Source organism: Peromyscus californicus, unplaced genomic scaffold, assembly GCF_007827085.1.
Source record: "Peromyscus californicus insignis strain IS unplaced genomic scaffold, ASM782708v3 Scaffold_11__1_contigs__length_118956290, whole genome shotgun sequence".
In the NCBI taxonomy this organism is placed as follows: domain Eukaryota; kingdom Metazoa; phylum Chordata; class Mammalia; order Rodentia; family Cricetidae; genus Peromyscus; species Peromyscus californicus.
Window position 1 is genome coordinate 6,540,383 of NW_026294402.1, and position 20,178 is coordinate 6,560,560.

Genomic DNA, 20,178 nt, shown 5'->3' on the forward strand with positions numbered 1-20,178 from the left:
TTGATTTTGGTCCTATTACTAAATTAAAAACAATCTAATAGATTTATACTGTCAAGTAAACAACAAATCATCCTTAAGAACATTGGCATCTTGTCTATTTTTCTACAGTGTGTGTGCCTGGCCTCTGTTTTCCATATGGGAGGGACATCTGACCTGTAATTTCCCAGCTTTTTCAAGGCTGCCTTCAATGGCATTAGTGTGTCATGTATTGTTTAGCACATCAGAACACAAGTGCTTAGTGCAGGTAACAGTGTTCAAAATGTCTCAGGAGAACACCTGAGACCAGAAGGAGTTAGTTGATAGACACCTTCTTGGAGACACAGTGAGTGTCTTGGATTCTAGTTCTGGGGGACCTGTTGAAGCCCAGAAAGACAAGAGGAAGAGAAAGAGCTAATGCTATTGGTCTGTCATCTTTAAACACAAAGCACAAATAGTTCGTGGTTGCACATGTTGAGAACAACTCAAGTAAGATGAAAACATAACTTTTTGCTCTCGGAGTGACTTTGGGAGAATTGGATTATCTGTTGTCTCCATTTGTTGAAGGAGATTTTGGGGCCCACAGGCAATAAATCACATTCAAGAGCAGGAAAGTGGCAGACTCTGAGAACAGCAAAGACACAATTCAGAGAGTTTTATTAAAACTAAAGGGATAAGAGCTACTAAAACTTAAAAGGCAGAGCTTGTGAATGGATTACAAAAATCACTAAAGCTGTCTAAACCTTCTAGAAGAGATGAGATGAAAGATGAAGATTTTAAAATTACCATTTCAAAATTCATTCTTGGCAAGAAATCAATTTAAGAACACTTATGAAGGCTTTGGGGCACCAAACACATACCTCCTTCCTTCTAGGTTTTTAGCAACTGAGAAATACAGTTTGAAGGAAGAGATACTCCAATGCTGGCCATCAGCTTTATTTCAAACTTGCCTGTGAGGCTAATAGTTTTGCTTGTCTCTCACCACAGACTGAAAGTTTCACTTAGTCCACAGAGAGTGCTGGAACCTCACAGTTTGGGATTTGGTTTTGTATCCAAGTCCTGTGACACAATCTTTCTTCCATATGATCCAAACTTCCCTGGCAGACTTGTGGCAGGGGATGTGGTGGAGCTGGAAGTGGCAGGCAGGGTTTCACAAGAAGCTGAGCCCGCTGCAATGGCACCAATTCAGTTTTCACTTTCGGGGGTTATCCCAAAGGATTCCACCTACAGGTGCAGAGCTGAAGTAAGTTACCATGGGCATGAGAAGTTATGTAAAAAAAAAGTCATCACATGAGGGGATGGTCCGGTTGTGAAAAGGGGGTCAGCAGGAATGGGAGGAAAACAAAACAAGGTAATGGGGGTGAATATGATCACACTACAATCTCACAATGGAACTGTCAAAAATAGAGGAAAAAGATGTCAGTAAGTTAAATGAGATTGCACCTGGCTCTCTATCTCAGGAACTGTTACATCTTCTCATAGCCTGAGGAGAGAGAGGACAAGATGATGTGGAGGGAAGGCCACTTTCCATCATGAACGTGCGTACCATTCACAGGAGATGAACTATTGTAAGCTGGCTGAATGAAGATACGGCAATTCCTAGAATACTAGGAGGGCTCAACCCATTTTGTATTATTCTAGAGCTAGTATTGAGATGAGTCAGTAAAAGGTGGATCCAAGATGGATCCAGATCAGGAAGAATATTATTTTCCATGTTAAAGAATTTAGACGGTCCAGTGCCGAAGGAAGAATGAAACCACCTTTGTAGATAAAATAGCACCTACGCTGAAACACAGTTGGATGCTAGAAGAGAGAACTCTGGGGCTGCAAACCACAAGTGGGAAGACCTGGATGAAAGGTGGTGATGAGAAGGACATGTATCTTGCATGTAACTTTCAGCATTCAGTGAATCATGTTACTATTATACTTCTATTGTATTTTACTTTAAAAAGTCCCTATGTTGATCACACCACTTAGAAGCTCATTCTTCTTTGCCATTTATGTTAATTTACAAAGCCTTAAAGGCAATGTGTATTAAGAAAAAGCAAACTATCTTTTATGAAAGAAGACCAAATGGAAGAATCTTCTAATTACACCATGCTTTCAACAGTGGATATAATCCTGCAAGTAGTAGTTACACATCCCATGGAATCATTACTTTGTACTGTAAAATTCATTATAAAATGACCCAATTATCATTTATTTTGTCAGTAAAAGGCTGAAGCCCAATAGTAAAGATTTCTTAAGAAAGTTATCAGATACCCTGTATGTAGTCTTGACCCTTATAATAAAAATGACAGATCCAATGTTGTGAAAAACAAGAACATGTATCTAATGTCATCTAAATTTAGTATGTAGATTGATAGCAAAATATTAAAAGAGTGAATATTCAATACAATAAACACAAAAATTAAAAACAAAGAATAAAATAAAGATCTTCTAAGATTCTACCATCCGGTAATAATCACTAATTTATGTTTTGAGCTATTAACTTCTGGTATTTAGTGAAATGTATTTATATGAGACAAATTGCAATTAAAGCTTGATTTACAAATCTTTTTCTCTCTCTTACACATACCCAAACTCCCTTCATCCGGCTGATGAAGTTCATGCTTTTGTCACATAACTGTTCCTCTGTTTATAAAGGTTTTCCCTTTCAAATTAGTATTTTGTTCCTTAAGAATTTCACAGTGACTAGGGAAGTTCCCAGGAATCCACAAGGATGACCCCAGTTTAGACTACTAGCAATATGGAAAAGGTGCCTGAACCAGCTTACCCTGGTAATCAGATCAGTGAATACCCTGTCATCATAGAGCCTGTCTCCAGTAACTGATGGAAGCAGATGCAGAGATCCACAACCATGCACCAGGCCAAGCTTTGGGAGTACAGTTGAAGAGAGGGAAGAGGGATTACATGAGCAAGGGGGAGTCAAGATCATGATGGGGAAACCTACAGAGACAACTGAAGCAAGCTTGTAGGAACTCACAAACTTTAGACTCACAGCTGTGGGTCCTGCATGGAACCAGACTAGGCTCGCTGCATATGGAAGACAGTTGTGTAGCTTGGTTTGTTTGAAAGACCCCTGGCAGTGGAATCAGGATCTATCTCTGGTGCATGAACTGGCTTTTTGGAACCCATTACCTATGGTGGAACACCTTGCTCACCCTTGGTGCAGGGGGAGGGGCTTAGTCCTGCCTCAACTGAATGTACCAGGCTTTGCTGACTCCCCATGGGAGGCCTTACCCTTTTGAAGAGTCTGGTGGGAGTGAGAAGAGGGATGAGAGGGGGATCTGTGGTTGGTATGTAAAGTGAATAAAAAATTTCTTAAATAAAAATAAAAATATTAATTTTTAAAAAAGAAAATAAAAAAATAGAAAAAAAGAGTTTGACCCTGTATTTTGATCATATTCACTCCTGTTCCTCTCCACCATTCCTTCAAGAGCCACCAACTTCTCACCCCTCCCAACTTCATGCCCTCTCTTTTTTTCTTACAGTAACCTACTGAGTTCAATTTCAACTGTCCACATACTCATGAGTATGGAGTCACCCACCAAAGCATGGTCACTGTCCTAGTTATTTTTCTGTTAACTTGACATAGCTAGAAGAGAAACTTTCAATTGAGAAAATGCCCCATATGATTGGCCTGTAGGCAAGTCTGCCTAACACCTTCTTTATTAATGAGTGATGTAGGAGGCCCAGCATACTGTGTTGGTACAAACCCAGGGTAGGGGGTCCTGGGTTAGATAAGAAGGCAGGCTGAGCAAGCCACTAGGACCAAGCCAGAAAGCAGCACTCCTCCATGTCCTCTGCTTCAGTTCCTGCCTTGGGTTCCCACCCTGACTTCCCTTGATGAAGGACTGTGATATGGAAGTTTAATCTGAAACAAATTCTTTCTTCCTCACTGCTTTTAGTCATGGTGCTTTATCACAACAACAGAAGTCATAACAAAGACAGTCACCTTCCCAGGGAATACGTCATTAAAGTAAACTAACTATCCTTCCTTGAATTCATCCCCCCATGTGGTAGTGTGTTGACTGGCTTGATCTCATGCAGGCAACCACAGATACTGTGGGGAGGTAATAGACTCTAGAACTGAATTTACTATTATTATTCTGCTAAATGGACATAGTACCAAACCACCCTCTAAATTCCCACCTTTTTCACAGCCCAGTCCTTATCTTAGAAATTTATTTGGACAATGATGAATTCCTAATTGATCAAAATTCAGAGAATAAGCATTTGTGGAGTGCTCAACTACACACAGGGCATCTATATCACCCCCTTTCCAAGGCTTAGGACCATTGTGGAAGGAGAAAGATAGTAAGAGCCAGAGGTCAGGCAAAACAGTGTCTTCAGGACAGGATGGGACGGGACACAGCACTCATCTCTCCCTTTTTATTTAAATATTGGGTTGGGATTCTTGTATTGGGATATTTTGTTCTGTAAGCTAAAACTTTACCTTTCTTGGGATCTGGTTTTGATACTGGCTAGTAATTTCATTAATGAACGAACCTTAGCAGTCCAAGGATTCTATTCATGGAGTAGTTTGGGGACAATCACATACTTTTTACAGAATTCTTTAGGCTTTTCAAAGTTTGTACTCAGTGTGGTTTGTTTTGTACTTCATGTGGTTTCTGGTTCGTGAATGTCTCTATGGACCTAGCTCAGCCTTGTTTTTACTTAGAGCTGCAGAATCCTGGGGCCTAGAATTTCAGGCACTACAGTCAAAGCCAGTCAAGAAGGTTCCCTGTATCTTGGTTCCCTCAAGAAGACAGCAAGGATGGAAAGGCACTTTACAAATGCAAGTTCCTAGCTGACACATTAACGAAGGATGGAAGGTAAAGATCACTCTCTACAGGGTCTGGTGAAGCTGCACTTTCCAACTAAACCCAAACTGCATGTGTGCATGTTTTGCACATGGATAAACCCCTTCTCCAACCCAATCAAAATCATACCAAAATTTAACTTCTCAGCATTTACTGAGCAAAGATGACTGGACCCTGAGCAAAAGGGCCAGACATCTTTTTATACCACCTCATTGCTACCCAAACATGCTCTTCAGTAAGGCATCAACACAAAGCACGTCTCTCACTCCAAAAGGAATAAGGGATAGTTGATTCTGAACCAAACACTGAAGACCATGAGCCAGGAAAAATGGGTTCAGGTGGCCCCAAATGACTTTTACTGTAGAAGTGGTTACATTAACTTTTATAGTCACAAAAACACAGACACAAGCCAAAGCATTTATCAGACACATTGGCAAGAACAGCACGTAGGTAGGTTCTGGAAGGAGAAAGAAAAGCCTCTGCTGTAGGCCCCAGATGTTGAGGATTGTCTTAGCTTTTGTGTTGGTGAATGAGTGCTCTGCTATGATAATACATTCCAAAGGTTTTACAAGCGAGTTAAAGGGGTCTCAGGATCTGGCACAGAGGTGGTTATAAACAGATGTTAAGAGGTATAAATAAATTTGGGGCCTGAATTTACAATATTCCAGCTCTCCACAATCATGACACTCTCACGCTCTGACCCATCAGTCAGTCTGTAGGATCTTCAGCATAGGTGTGTAGCTTTTTCAGAGAACTTCAGTTCACAAAGCACATGATTAGGCACAAAAATGAGCCTTCTGCTAACATAGTGATGGGTCATAACAATGAAAATAGTTTTCCTGTTCCATTAAGAGATAGTTTGATAAGTGCTTCACAGATGTGATTCTGTTTTTCATTGAAGTTCCATGTGAGGTGGATGGTATTATCACTCTTCTTAGCAGTTGTTAGTTTCCCATGATCACACAACTAGTGACCAGAATACAATGACTGAATTCAAGCAGAACACACACACACACAGCTACACAGGGACACACACATGTAGACACACTCATACAGATTAACACACATAAGAGAGACACACAAACAGAGAAACACAGACCGTAAACAGATACATGCACAGACAACACACACATAGAGACAAACATACAGACACACATAGTCACACAGATGGACAAGGACACACAGACACAGATTAACAAGGGCCCACAGACACTCAGATACACAAGAACACACAGACACATAGATACACACATACAATACAATCAATGAGTCAAGAGAATCATCAGAGAGAATGCTGTAGAAAAAAAAGCACCCTCCTTTAGGAGGTAAACGAGAGGACACAGGGTATATATTCAAAGGAGAACTGATTTTATCGTTAGGCCTTTTGGGCTGTTCTCAGGCTGACACTGGACTTATATCACTGAAGTTCTCTCTTCTGATATTACTGGTCTATCTCCCTCTGGCAAGTTTAAGTCCCTTGCTACTCATGGCCATACAAGTTCCTCTAATTCTTTATACCACAGTAGAGAGAGGAAATGTTAAAAATAATTAAAGTAGAACCATATAAAAATAGTGAGTACCATATCTTAGCCTGGTGTAGACTAGGCTGAAGAGCTGGATTCTGGGGTATACCATCTACTTCCCCAGGATTGGTCTTTCATTCCAGAAACATACCAGAATTTCATTGCTTATTCTGTCCAAGATGGAGAGCAGACTTGCATAGACAGAGTCTTTTAAAATCTGATTTAAGAGACAGAGAGATCTATTCCCTGCCCTTGCAATCACTAGATTTTGCCCAATGAATTCTATTTTTTTTCCTGTGTCATGTTCATTTTTGTCAATGGCTGGAGTTGGCCTGAAGAAAGACTCAAGCTCCAGCATCTAGAGAGTATTTTTTTTTTTTGCTCTTTCTTGCTCCAGTAATCAGAATATTACTCATGTGTTATCATTGCTTGCTAGGAATAGGGAGGAGGTATCGCCTCCCTATTGTTGTCAAAGAAACATAAAGATAATATTGTCAAGCCTGTTGAAGAAAATTCAAAGCCTCGATGGAATCATTATAGATTGTGCCATCTAGGTGTGTAGCATTCCTTAGCATATCCTAAGGAACATACAGTATTTTTAAGAATTTGTTGTTGTTATCCCTCCTTGAAAAACCATCAATTGTCAATGGCTCTTCAGTTAGTGTTTGAGCTCATGGATTCCCCTGGAGCTGGAGTTAGAGGTGTGTGTGAGCTGCCTGATGTGGGTGATGAAGACTGAACTCAGGTCGTCTGGAAGCATCATCCACACGATTACCCAGTGAGCCATCTCTCCAGGCCCAACCTTTAGTAGTTAACTCAATCATTTAAACACCTTGTGAGGCCAGCTTTTCTTCTTCCATTCTATTTTGTATATAAAACATGTTCATTTACAGCAGACCATGTCATGCATTTTGGCAAACACTGGGAACACAAAGTAACAACATTATTATGATGACACCTGCTTTCAAAATGCTCACATTTCAAATGAAGAGAGATACACAAGTATGATTAAATATCTTCAGGGCTAAGCAAAGTCAGATAGTTCCCCTATTTCCATGATTCCATTAAATGTCTGCCTGTGCAATCCATTGTTAGCAGGGGTCAAAGCAAATGCTTATATTCTGAGCAGTCACCCTTCTGCCACTGCTGAAGCAGAAGTCGAGAACAAAGCTCACATTTCTGTGGGTTCCCCAACAGTTATACCAGCCATCCTGCCCCATGACAGCAACCTCCTTGCTGTTCTACTCTGAAGCTCTTGGGATCAAGACCATCTCATTCCCCTCTTCTCACTCCTTAATCATGACAATAGTAAGGATTTCCACAATTTCCCTTATGCCATGTGGCTCTCTGCTCATCTTCTCTGGCCTTCAATTCTAATTTTTCCAATTGCTACAAGACTGGCATGTGCCCCAAGGCTTTGATTTTTCCCCTATTGCATTTTATACCACTAGCAAATGATTCTACAAAAACATGAGCCTGAAGAAAATGTTACTTATTGGATGCAAAAGCTGTTTACTCACTGTTGGGTTCACAGCAGCAGGAAAACATACATGCACAGTAAACATGCAACCCTTTATTAAATCAATGAAGGAAAGCAGAAATACTTATTATCAAGTCGACTTTCTCCATAGTAGCAGAGTTTTCATTTGCCTGTAAGAAACACCTAGTAGGATATGGCAAAAGTCTCATAAATCAGATTTTATTCTTGTCTATTTCCTTTTGCTCCTTTCTCTCTCTCTCTCTCTCTCTCTCTCTCTCTCTCTCTCTCTCTCTCTCTCTCTCTCTCTCTCCTCTCTCACTGTCTCACTCTCTCTGACCTCTTCTCCATCCCCCATCATCCATCCTCTAATGTAGTCTAAGCTAGCCTCACACTTGCTATATAGCTGAAGAGGGCTTGGAACTTCTGATTCTCCCAAGGATGCAGTCCTGTACCCCCATTCCTGGTCAAGCTCATTTTCCTATCTCTATTATTTTATTCTCTCTCTCTCTCTCTCTCTCTCTCTCTCTCTCTCTCTCTCTCTCTCTCTCTCTCTCTCTCTCTCTCTCTCTCTCCTTCTCTTTTGGTTTTGGTTTGAAGGCACTTTGGTACAGTCTTAATCTGACAATCTCTTCGGCTCTCATTTTTCTTTCCATCTATCAAATTCTGCCTCTGCTGTACCCTGCAACTCAGCCTTTAATTCTTCATGCGTCCTGCCACTGCTGATATTTAGAGATTCATGACTCCCACCTAGCCATTCATCAGTGTTTTCCTGCTTCTCTGGCCCTCTTCCCAGCTCTCCAGTCTTCACAGGCTCGCCAGCAAGACTGTTAACAACATAGGCAGTACTCTTACCATTTGTTCTCATAACTCCCTGCACAGAATTTACAAAAATGCTTTCCATGGAGTGTTTCAACTCATTCTTTTCTAATTGCATTTTCTTTATCTACCTGCTAACTCCAGAGCAATTCACCAGAGCTCACAGAAACAAAGGGGCCTGTCTCCATTCTCAGCAAATGATCAGAAAAGAGGTACAATACACAAAATCATACACATCTCCACTCTGCCAGATGAGCTTAGATAGCAGTACATGGATAATTTGAGACAGTAATTTTACCAGGAGGACCTCACCTTTCCATATAATTATCTGAGTATTTCAACCTAGAATGCATTGATTATGTAATTATTCACTTTCTTTCCAAAGATGTTCTAGTATTTAGTCACTGGTATGTAATTACTGCTCAGTAAGTATACATATTTACCTTTAAATAAGTGAATAACTGCATGGCTAATTTCTACTATGTTTATAATTTGAAATAAAATTTGTATTTAAAACTATTAATTGCTGGTCTACAGTTATGGTTTCTTATTATAAGTCTCAGATATTAAGTAAAATATTCTAAATTTTCAAAGGGATATTTGAATTTATTTTTTGTAACTTCTCTGTTGGTATATACATTGGAATAGTTTTGTTTTTTATATATACAAAACTAGAAAATAGAAAAAAAGTTTTGGTCACACACACACATACACACAGAGAAAAATATACACACATCTATATACCTCAAATCATTTATGTGCAATTATTTTAATGCTTGAGCTTATAAAACATGTTTAGGTTAAGATCTGGGTACATACTGCATATTTTCAATTAAAATGGTAAATGACAACCACATCCAAATTTCTAGCCTCATAGTTTCCCATTCTTTTAGAGTCAACATGCAGCCATGTAAACACAGACCTCTTTTGGTGTTCCATTTAAATAATAATGGGAAACTGAAAAAACACTTTTTCTTCTTTGTTGCTCCATGTGTTTAATTTTTTGTGTGTTGCTGCATTTTTTACTAAGTTTAGAAAACAGAGTATATGGTGTATTTTTATTTTTTATCTAAACAAAAATAGTGCAATAATTTGTTTTTTAACAAAGACCACATATTTGTATAAATATGTATCTATATATGCACACATTTACATCAGTGTTAATAAATAGTGATCATTCTGGCATCTTTAATTATGAAGAGCTTTGGGAGAAGACTGTGTCTGTGAGCATCTCATAGTAAAAAGTTATTAGCTTACTAATTTTGACACAATTATTTCATTTATTTAATTAATGACAGTTGTTTCAAAAAGCTGAGAAGACTTAAATAAGTCAGGCACTTAAGTCAGTTCCTTTTTCTCCATAACTGAAGATGGAAATCATGAGAGTAGAGTGACGTTCATTTTATTTCTTCAAAGTAAATTAAAGAAAACAAAAGGACAAACATAAATCAGACTTTTGAAGGCTCTAAGTCCAAATATAGATGGGAAAATGATGAAATGCTCCTATAGAAAAATGAGGCATAAAAACAATTACTTCCATTCATATTTAAGAAGGGTTGAGATGGCGTGTCTTATATACCAGATTCCAGGGCAAAGTAGCTCAAATTCCCTGCCTGGTATTGTCATGACACCTCTTGTTTTGTACCTAATTTTGACAGTCTAGGTTTTTATCTGATCTTTACTGCTAATTCAGCCACATCCATTTTCCCAATTCAACAAAGCAGCATTCTAAAGGACTTGCAAAGGAGCCATAGATGCAGGGTGGTTTTTTTTTTTTTTTTTTTTTAATATATCCCACATCACTGAAATTGTGATGAATAATTGTCACATACTGGGGTAAATGACCATTTGGAAGAAAGGCAAGCCCAGCCAGAGATGCTCACCAAGGCAGATGACAGACCAATATGAGGAAATCTATAAGCGATGACTGAAACTAAGTGAAAACAGGACACCACCCCCAATGAGAGATAAAGGAAAGTTAATGAAATAATATCAGTGCTGCACCTGTGACAACCATCACTCTTATTAATCAGACGAGCACAGTGAAACTGAAGTGCCTGCCTGAAAGAGTGGTGGTCATGGTGGTTTACTCAGTCTTCATGACAAGGAACCACATTAATGTATAGCAAGCAACAGATGCTCAATGGACATTCAACATTATTTCAGTAAGGAGACTAGCAATGGAGCAAAATTACATGACATGGTCTGACCTGGTCCTTACAAATTTATAGTTAGATTTGTATTTTACTGGGATATTTAAGCATAATTTCTTTGCATAGTATCAGGGATTGAACACAAGGCCCACTGTTTTCTAGGTAAGTTCTTTACCACTACACTATATCTTCAATCCTCTATTTATTTTTTTGTTTTGAGACAAGATCTCATTAAATAACCCAGACTGGTTTTAAATTCACTCTGTTGCTCAGGCAGACCTTGAGTCTATGATCTATTACCTCAGTCGTGAGAACAGCAGGGACTGTGCCACAGGTCTGGCTATAATTCTTTTAATATGTTAGAGAAAACATAGTAAGAAAAGTTTTATCCCACATGGGGCAGGGCGTGACTGACTTTTTCTCACTACCATTAGGTCTTTAGTATCTCTAGAGAAAATAATTTCCTTTCATAACACCAAGAAATAATTAATTAGCCAATACCAATTAACCAAACCAGTTTACCAAGCATTGTCCTTGTATAGACAATATAGAAATAGCACACACATTGGCAAGTATGATGGAGGGGAACAGAGACCAGCGATGTCCTCCTGTTTGGAGTAGCAGGGACCAGATGCCATCCCCTACAGACTCACTTCGTCTGCATTGGACAAACTTCTGCCAGTAGGGAACCCTCTTTGAAGGAATGGTTATTTCAGCTAGATCCTGAGACCTCAGGTTAGGCAAGATCAGCTCGGGCAATTAAGGACATTTGCGGATGGTGGAGGATCGGAACATTCAGTTTTGATGTTCAGTTGTTTTCTACATAGTTAGGCCAGGCCACCATATAAAAGTAATGAGGACCTCATGATCACGCCTCACAGATCTGCCTGGAAGAAAGGAGCTGGGTGTCTGATAAAGCTCTGATAAGATAATGAAACTATAATGTAAGCTTTATTAGGTGGGAGTCACGTGTCTGTCAACACTGTGGCACTTGGCCTCGGTCCCTTCCCCCAGATCTCTGCAGCTCACTTCCCAACGTGGGAAACTGACTTAGAAGACTGCTGCCAAGGACAATGAACCAGGAGGCTATGGAGTCCAGATTTCACCACAGAAGCTAGGCTTTGAAGAGGACAGAAGGAAGCGACTCTGATAGCTTGCTTGCCCTTCCAAGTTTGTAGTTCATTTATTTTCGTCAAAACTGAATTGAAAGGGAAAGTCAATCCTGGTAAGTTCATTTTTGAGTGTAACTGGATTACTGGAGGCCGCTATGAGCTCAATTCTGGCCAGCATCGAATGACACATTTCTTTCATCTTTATTTGCTGGTAGACTTGGGGCTTTAAAAATATCTATTTGTATCGTTAGCAGCTTGTATTTCATTTTTTTCTATTTGGCTTTTCTGATTTCAATCCTAGCAACTTTACTGTTTCTGACAGACACCTCACCTGCTGGACTGTATTTTACTTTTATTAATTCTCTCAACTACAAATCCATCTTTGGTACTGTTAAAAGTATTGAAATCAAATAATATTATAAATTGAATTTGTGGGAGAGCCATCTTTGAAATTAGATACAACATTGTATTGTTCAATTTTTAATGCCTATTGCCAGAAAATAGGCTCATGATGTGTGCTTGGCTCTTCCCGATGGGTTTCCTCCCTGTCACATGATACAGGAAGGGGACTGAGCATGTTGCTTAGAAAAAATAGCTCTATCAATCAATGTGGAGGGAATATTGGAGGAGGGTGTATAAATGCATGTCATAAATACATCATCATTGTAGAACTGTGGCTAATTTTCTTTGTGGAGATGAATAGGTCATCTAAAGCATTCTAATTTTTACTGCACCATGTCTTTTGGGATAATGTATCCAGAATCTTTACAAAAGTCTAAGATTTCAAGGAAAGAAAAATTATAAATGCTAGGCTGAATCTTACAAACCAACATGAATTCCGTTAGCCAACTGGACCTCCTAAATAGAGCAGTTCATTTTCTTATGCTGGCAATTTTTTCTATATCTGTGGGTAGTAGGAAATTTTTTTGGTGGAAATTTTTAAGTGAAGACAGACTGTGTGAAAGGTGACTTGCAATTAACTACATCTGTCTATCAAGTTCACTGAAGAGCCTGTGTATGAAGATCAGTAGTTAGAATTCCTTTGTAATGATATGGTCATTTTTGAGAAAATTATGGAAGGATTTCCAAATATCATTCACTTATACTATTTTGTAATAAAAATAAAATTGGCAGTGGTGTATACAGACCTATTATAATGTCGTACATAATTTATAATATACTATTTTTTTAACTTTTTACTTTAATGGAGAAATTAATCAAAAATCAAAATGTGACTGACTTTTCTGTTTAGAAATCATAAGGAAAAAAACCACAAAAACCCACTAGTTTTACTCTTCATGAAAATTAAAGTGAAATATGCATAAACATCAGGTTTATAGAGATAGGTTTTATTCAAGGACATTGTATATATGGGTGTACTCAGCTGTCTTCAGACCCTTTACTGTATTGACAGTTACTATACGGCTTGTGTTTTAAAATTAACATATAAAAAATTGGGAGATGTTATTGTTTATTTAAAATTGAATGCAAAGTCATATTCTCAAGTTCCTGCAAATCTCTAAAATGCCTTTCATGTCACTTAATGCCTGTCTGTGCAAAAGAATGCTGAAGAAACCTGAGCAGACCTTGACCTAGGCATTCAGAGTGGTCAGCCTAATAAGTGAATCAGTCAAGGCAGGTCAGATGGAATACAGCTAGAGACAGTAATGGAGGACACCTGTTAGGACCTGACTTCCCCTTTATTCAATGTCCTCAAGTGTTCAGTGTTCTGCTGAAGACCTTAAATTGGAAATGAGTCTGAAACAATGTGTTCCTGCTTCTCAAAGCAGAGACTGTGCACATGAGAGGCCCTTGTATGCTCCCTCGGTATTCAACCTTTTTCTTTGCCCAAGTGCCAACCTTGCCAGTATTTAATAAAGACTCTTCTAAAGTCACCAGACTGCTCTGGCAATATTTACATCATGGTACTTAGTACTGCCATACTGAAGGAACTTTTGTCTAATTCATGCTTCTCAAAATTCCCCCTATCTGGACTCTGAGAAAACTGCACTGTTGAAGTACATATGTGCTTGCTTCTGAGCACATCTTTCTAAGGTATTTAGTCTTGAAACACTCTACTCTTTGGGCTTCTTTCCAAATACACCTTGTTTTCATTTCCCACCTCCCTGGTCATTTTTTTCTGTTTCCATTTTAAGTCTTTGGGTGTTGCTCTCTTGTCATCTGTGGCCTAGATGATGTGATTATGATATGGTATATGATAGATGATATTGCTGTTGATATAATATGGCATAGATTCTATGCCCTCTCACAGGGCCATCCTTTCTGTGTTGTGTTTCAACTTTTGTCTACATGGAAAAGGAAAAAAAAACGGTTCTTCGTTTCATTTGCTCATATATGTAGCTGTTTACAAAACTCATATGTATCTCAACTTTACATGTCCAAAGTTTAACCAGGATCTCCTGTCTTAGCCCTTAGCAGAGTCCCGCTTTCTGCACCCCCCACTGCAGCAAAAAGCATGCTCTCTATCCAGTTCTCAGCCTCACATTTCATTCCACATGTGCTTTGATCTCTGTTCTCTCTTTCCCATCAATGCGTGCACATGTATGTGCACCATCTCCTGAGGTCTGTTGACCTTCTCTGTAGCTGTAGTTTTACAGAGGAGAAAGGACAAGCTTTGTAAACTTCAAGTATGATAAAGTGACTCTCAACTTACTTAGAATTTTGAAACATGGATTTGAGGAAGAACCCTCACACAGCTGTGTGTTCAGTTTCTGTCTTTAAGTCAGTGTTAAATAAAATGCTCAGTATTATACAAGTGCACTCACAGCAAAGATGTGCCTGCACATATGTGTACACACACACAAACATATTTACGCATTATACCTACAATCAAATAAGCATGCATATATACATACACACACAAATATATCTATCTACCTCCTACATATTCACATATACACATGCATAATTACACATGTATGTGTACATATACACACATATGTACATATACACACAGAATGGGTATGTACAAATAAATTTATACATATGTATACACACATAAGCAAATATAGACATATATATATATATAAAACATAAACACATCTGTAGACACATGTACACATATATATGTAGTTTCCTCAAGGTTTTCAGGAGATAACTTACTTCCAAAGCAGTCCCTATAAAAATCCCATTTAAATAGCTCAATTTTATTCTGCTGAAACTAGATTTTCTGTGTATGATGCTTTCTGTCTTCCTAATCTCCAAACAGTAACCTTCTCTAAGCCCTTCCATGCTATTTTTGTCTGCATTCTATTTTCTACCCATGTCCACATTCAAATCTTACCATAGACCACATCTCCTGCAGGGAACCATGGAGGTGGCCTGGCCTAGCTTCCTTGAGAGACATGTGTCATAGGTTTTTTAGGTTACAGTCCATGGCTCCTGAGGCTCAATGTACTTTCTAGTTCCTGAGAAGCCCATGTACTCCCTCAGGCAGTGAAGCATTCAGGCAGCTTTGTGTTTTTCTCTGTTTCCTTAGTAGTCAAGGATACATGAAGTCTTGACAGGACAATTGGTCTTAGATATTAATCTTGTGTACCCTGTTTAGCTTGTAAATTTCATTGTATTCTGGAAACTACAACTGTGTTGATCCTGGCAATTGCCATTATATTCTGTTTCTGATAAAGGTATAAAAAGTCTGATTGCTCACAATAAATTTGTCACAGCCTCAGTTGTTCTGTGGCCCCTCCAATCCAAGCCTGGTTTCTTTTCTTGCAGACATATTAGGTGACAGCTGGGTAAGTAAGTGAAGGAGCTCACAATCTCCTGAATAATGTAAAAGCTAAAAAATACCCAAGATCCCCAAACCAAACTGAACCAAACCCTGCTTCTCCATTTGGTCCTCCAGCATCCTCTCCATTTGGTCCTCCGGCATAGGTCTAGAAGCACCTTAGAACACTAGACACACCTGCCTTGCAGAGCCCTGCCTATAGGACCACGTAAGCTACCTCCTCTGCCCCTGGATAATTTGGTATGTGCTCACAGTCCCTCACTCTGTACCACCTCAGGGCCTCTGTAATTACTTCCCCCCCTTGCTCAAGACAATGGTCTCCCAGCATCATGTTAAACTCTATTCTGTTACAGCTCTTTTTTATAAGGTATCTGAGGGTAACCACTACGTCTACTGTGTTAGCAGCTGCTAGTCTCTCATGTTTACTACATGGCTGTCACTAAAAGAAATGTACTTAGTAAATATGCAAATGAGTGAGAGAAAGAAAAGATAAAAATAATGGATTATGCATAAAGCCGTAAGCCTTTGAGTTAGTGAGACTTGCAAATGTTTGGATTTTAAAATTTATTTTCAATTATTTCCCAAAATACAGTCTGTGAATTTGTTTAGGATGGGGGATTTCCAGGCTCCATTTTTATTTTGGCAAGCTTTACTGGTCAGGTAAAATATATTGCATAGATGTGCAAACATACTTATATACATGAAGTTTTCCAATTTGAGTGTTGTATCCCAGTTTTAGGTGTCAGAAATGATCATGAAAAAGTGTGAGTCTGAAGAGCTCTGGAATTTTCTTGAGTAATAAGACGATCTTGAGGAATGTGCCACAGCATAGCTTTTCCTTAATTTTGGGGTCTATTTAAATGCACGTAGAAGGAACTAAAATAACTTCTGTGGCTCCCAGGAAAATCAGGAGGTATTCATGCCCAGTCTTCTATTTATGTCACTCTTTGGAAAGCCTGATGAAAATGAGTGTTAGTCACATGTCTAAGGACTCAAGTTTTATGTGTGATTGCAACCCAATCTTCAGTCTTCGAAGGAATTCTGATGTGACAAGTGGCCAGGCATAAGTGTAAAATGGAAGCATAAAAAAAAATCACAGGATGGCAAATGGTACTGGTGGATTAGAACTTATGCTGAACCACTTGTCAGGATTAAGATGAATTTCCTTTGAAAAGACATCACAGAGGTTTTTGGGTTAAATTTCTAAAAATGAATAGAAAAGAGATCACTAAAACCATAGCCAGCTTAAAATGTGTCCTCAAGTGGCATAATTCTATATAGACAAATTTTGTAACTCCATCTGTCTAACACCCATCCATCTATTCACCCACACATTCACCCATCACCCATACCTCTGCCTAACATTCATCTTACCACCACCCATCCACCCATCTACTCATCATCTATCCATCTATTTAGACACTCAACTACCCATCTGGCCATCATCCATGCACCCATCCATCCATCCAGCCAGCCAGCCAGCCAGCCATCCAGCCAGCCAGCCACCCATCCACCCACTCATTCTTCCATTCCCCCCATCTAGTCAATACCCATGTATCAAATGCACGCTAGGAGACAGGATTAAACTAGTATTAGGAAAACTCAGGGAAATGGTCTCTGGGGCATTAATGCTTTATATGAAACCTGTTGTTATAAAAACTGGACAGTAGTTAGCTAAAGGGATGGTATAGAAATGGGGATAATGAGGAAATATTGTAACAGAGGGAACAGTATGGAAAATCACTTGGAGATATGGTTTCCTTGTCCTTTCAAGATTCTACAGGTTGCCCATTGTCTTAGCTTCATTTTCTTTAACTGTGATATAATACCCTGACAAGAGCGATATGTGCATGAATGGGTTCATTTTAGCTCACAGTTCCAGGTTATAGTCTATCACAGCAGGAAAGTATGTACACAGGAGCTTTAGGGCACTGGCCATATCACATCCATAATCAGGAAATCAGAAGAATGAATGTATCCATGAGTGAATACATATTTGTTTGTGCTCAGTTATATCCCCCCAGTCTTAGGTAGTTCAGAATCCTTTGCCTAGGGAGTGGTTCAATCCATAGTGGGTGAGGCTTTCCCTCTCAGTGCAATCCAGATAATTCCCTGTAGACATGCTCTGTGCCAACCTGATGTAGACAGTCCCTCACTGAGATTCTCCCAGGTGCTTCTAGATTGTGTCACCTGATAATTAAAACTCACATTCTTTGTGTGGGACTCTCTTGCTCTATGTTCAATGTAGCAATGCTTTATCTCTCTGTGCCTTCCTGTGACATCTTTTAGTTCTCTTATTCTTCTACTTTTTAATGAAGCCTTTCTGACCTTTTTAAGGAAGTCTGTGGATGGATTTACTGGATCTATAGCAATAAACAGGAAAATCTATACTTTGATGTCTGCTCATTAGCAAACCTATTCTGCAATGGAAACTGATATACTAACAGGTTTTGAGGGTAAAACCTTGTTAGGAACCCTTATGTTGTCTAACACAAGAAAGTCAGTAGAAGAGAGAAGTGGCATGTCACTACTTTACACCATAACATTAAAAGAGGATGTCTCTACGTAGGGTGACTTGTAGGTGTGAAACTTGGGCATGTTTACATGTGCATACATGATGTTCCTGTCTTCCAAACAACAAGAATGGAGGGGCCTCAAGGTTGGTTGAGAGAATTAATTTAGGTTTGAACATATTAAAGTGATTACCAGCCAAGTGAAGTTATTTAGTAGGCAATTGGATATGCAAACTGAAGTTTCAAAAATTCCACACTTATGTTCAAGATGTTACAAATTGGTTAGTTGGTTATTACTGAGTACTATGCAAAATTGAATTATTACAAGTCCAGAGCCTAAATCATATATATATATATATATATATATATATATATATATATATATATATATATTCCTTAATAGCTACTCAGTGGGCACCCTGTGCCTGACCTAACATCTTGACCATCAAGTAAAACATTTGAAATACAGCAGATTACTAGTTTCTATCACTATCAAAACTAAAAACGTTATCAGACAACATTTGAAATCTATAGTAAAGATTTCTCTGCTTTGCCATAATCTGTCTACCTGCTATTTATACCACTGTATCTGAAAAAGAATGCTTTATTTATGACTTTCTTTTGTTCTACAGCTATAAAAATGTCACACAACTATTCCCAAGCAGGAATACATTATTCAGGACAACACAAATTCGGCTCCTGAGCCATGATCACATATATTAGGCTCAAGAATAAACTAAGTCTTATTACCTTTGAGGGAAGAGCTGTGTTATGCATCAATAGATATTTGGATTGGAAAGTCAGAGTAGATATATGCAGATACAAATTTGGAAATATTGATTCACAGATGACAAGTGATGTAATAACAATGATTTGCATAGAGTAGTAGTAGTTAGGTGAGGCTGGGTACCTTTATGAGTAAATTCCCACATTAAGACAATTTAAAGTATTTTTTCTTTGGTTTCAGCTCAGACTTTCTAGAGAAAGTGAGAAAAAGCATGCCCAAGATCCCTATCTACCATTTTAACCATTTGAGTTTATTCTCTATGACCTTGAGTTAAGCATGCCTAGGAATTTGGGCTGCCTCTTTACTTCCCAAACCATGGCCTTAATTTGAGCATGCTCAGTTGATGTTCATCTCCAACAGCTGTAGCTAGAGTTTTTCTGGTTCTGCCTGGCCCACGGTCAGGACAAATCTCTCTCACCCGCCAGCCCTGCAATTGCTCAGACCCAACCAAGTAAACACACAGAGACTTGTATTGCTTACAAATTGTATGGCCGTGGCAGGCTTCTTGTTCTAGTTCTTCTATCTTAAATTAACCCATTTCTATTAGTCTATACTTTGCCACGTAGCTCATGGCTTACCGGTACCTTACATCTCACTTGTCATGGCGGTGGCTGGCAGTGTCTCTCCGCCTCAGCCTTGCACTTCCCAGAATTATTCTCTCTCCTTGTTCCGCCTATACTTCCTACCTGGCTACTGGCCAATCAGTGTTTTATTTATTAACCAATCAGAGCAACACATTTAACATACAGAACATCCCACAGCACTTCCCCTTTTCTTTTTTTCAAAAAGGAAGAGACCTTTGGTGTGGGACAGAAAAAAAAACAATATTTTTATTTAAAGCAGGTTGATTATAAATGCAATCTCTTTCTAAAGATAAAAAGGAGATAGTTTACATATGATAGGATAAAAGGTTAGATTAATGAACCTACTTTTAAAGAGCAACAGCTTTTTTCAAAAAGGAGATAGTTTACATATGATAGGATAAAAGGTTAGATTAATGAACCTACTTTTAAAGAGCAACAGCTTGTTTAGAAATGTTTTACATTGCTATGGAATTTAGTTTATTGATACAAATTTAAAGCTAATTTTGTTATACTGTATGTATTTTTACTCTTGTTTAAGGTATTATGTTTATACAACTTATTTAAATTATAGTGGAATAATTAGTCATCAATGATAGTCAAACTTGTAGCATGTTAATTAAGTTTTCTAGGTATACATAGATATATTTCAGATAGATA

The 20,178-nt window shown here is 38.6% G+C and overlaps 1 protein-coding gene across 7 annotated transcripts in view; it reads right to left on the bottom strand.

The window, feature by feature from the left end:
- Cntn5 (contactin 5) overlaps positions 1-20,178 on the bottom strand; it is a 1,171,099-nt gene that overhangs the window by 171,038 nt on the left and 979,883 nt on the right. The gene's annotated exons all lie outside the window — the stretch shown is intronic.